This window comes from Sturnus vulgaris, chromosome 5, assembly GCF_052056855.1.
Source record: "Sturnus vulgaris isolate bStuVul1 chromosome 5, bStuVul1.hap1, whole genome shotgun sequence".
Taxonomy (NCBI): domain Eukaryota; kingdom Metazoa; phylum Chordata; class Aves; order Passeriformes; family Sturnidae; genus Sturnus; species Sturnus vulgaris.
Window position 1 is genome coordinate 24,374,102 of NC_142247.1, and position 1,742 is coordinate 24,375,843.

The window sequence follows — 1,742 nt, forward strand, 5'->3', positions numbered from 1 at the left end:
CATGCTTAGTCTGTGTCACCTTGACCTGAATCCAGCCTGGCAAGATAAGAGGCCAAGTGGGGAATTAGTGTTGGGAGTACAAGCTCTGTTCAGCATCTGAGTCAGCAGATCCAGAAAGCATCCAAATAGTTTTACCATCCTATACAATTGTGGCAGAGATGTCTGTGACTAAGTAGTGTGCTATTTGTGGTAGAGACTTAAAACTATGCATTGTGGCGGGTAGATTGTATGAGAAAATTAGTATTTTTGGCATTACAAAGTCAAAAGACAGAATTGCTTTTAAGTGCTATAGTGCTATGATAAGTCTTGCCCAGTTTAACTCAGAGGGGTTTCTACCATTAAGCTCAGTAGGGACAGAGTACAATTTTTAGCATAGAGGACATCAGTGGATATAAAACCTAAGGCAGTTTATTAAGCTATTACTCAGACAGATGAGTTGTATGGAACTGCTGACCACACAGGCATTCTTTTCTGTTCAGCCTGGATGTTCAGTATGCCATGCTGTTCTTCTGTCTTTACTCAAAGTGTCTATGACTACAGAGAAAAAGGATGTTCTCCTGACCAGTACCAACGCATTAAAATGGTATTCAACAGAAAAATATGAAGGGAATTTTTTAGGCTACAAGGGCTTTTTCCCCATGTATATTGTTATCATGTATTACAGACTTCAGTCCTGACTGTGCTTCCATTTCCATTAGATTGATTGCATTCTAGCCACAATAACTAAAAATTTTTTCCAAATTTACACACACAGGTGGATAGAGCCACACACTCAGCAGCTGAAGGGATCATGACTACATCAAATGCAAGCTCAATTCCTAAAGTTTCTGTCAAAAGCATGTGTGTGCTTCTTTCAGGAGCTCAGCATTGGCCAGCTTCAAGCTTGTCTTAAGGTGTAGGTTATCACAGAATCATAGAATATGCTGACTTGAAGGACACTCATCAGATCATTGAGTCCTGCTCCTGGCCTGCACAGGGCATCCTAAGAGTCACACCATGTGTCTGAGAGCATTTTCCAAACCCTTCTTGAGCTCTGCCAGGCTTGGTGCTGTGACCACTTCCCTGAAGAACCTCTTCCAGTCCCCAGCCACCCTCTGAGTAAAAAATGTTTTCCTGATATCCAACGTAAACCTGCCCTGACTCAGTTTCATGCCATTTCCTCAAGTCCCTTCGCTGGTCATGAGAGTGAAGAGATCAGTGTCTGCCCCTCCACTTCCCCTCACAAGGAAGCTGCAGACTGTGATGAGGTCACTCCTCAGTCTCCTACAGGGTGAACACACCAAGTGTCCTCAGCCAATCCTTGTAAGGTTGCTCTTCCAGCCCCTTCACCATCCTAGTGGCCCTTCTTTGGATGCACTTTAACAGTTGAATGTCTGTTTTATGTTGTGTTACCCAAGTTTGCCCCCAGCAGTCAAGATGAGGCTGCCCCAGTGCAGAGCAGAGGGGACAATCCCCTCCCTTGCCTGGCTGCTGATGCTGTGCCTGATGCCCCCGGGACACCCCAGGTTGTCTGGTGCCTCCTGGCTGCCAGGGCACTGCTGGCTCATGGTCAACTTGCCATCAACCAGGAGCTCCAGGTCCCTTTCCACAGCGCTGCCTCTCATTCCCCATTCTACACACACAACCAGGATTGCCCTGTCCCAGGTGCACAATCTGGCACTTTTCCCTTGTTAAGCTTCATTTGGTTGGTGACTGCCTATCTCTAATTTGTTGTGATCTCTCTGCAGGACCTCTCTGCTCTC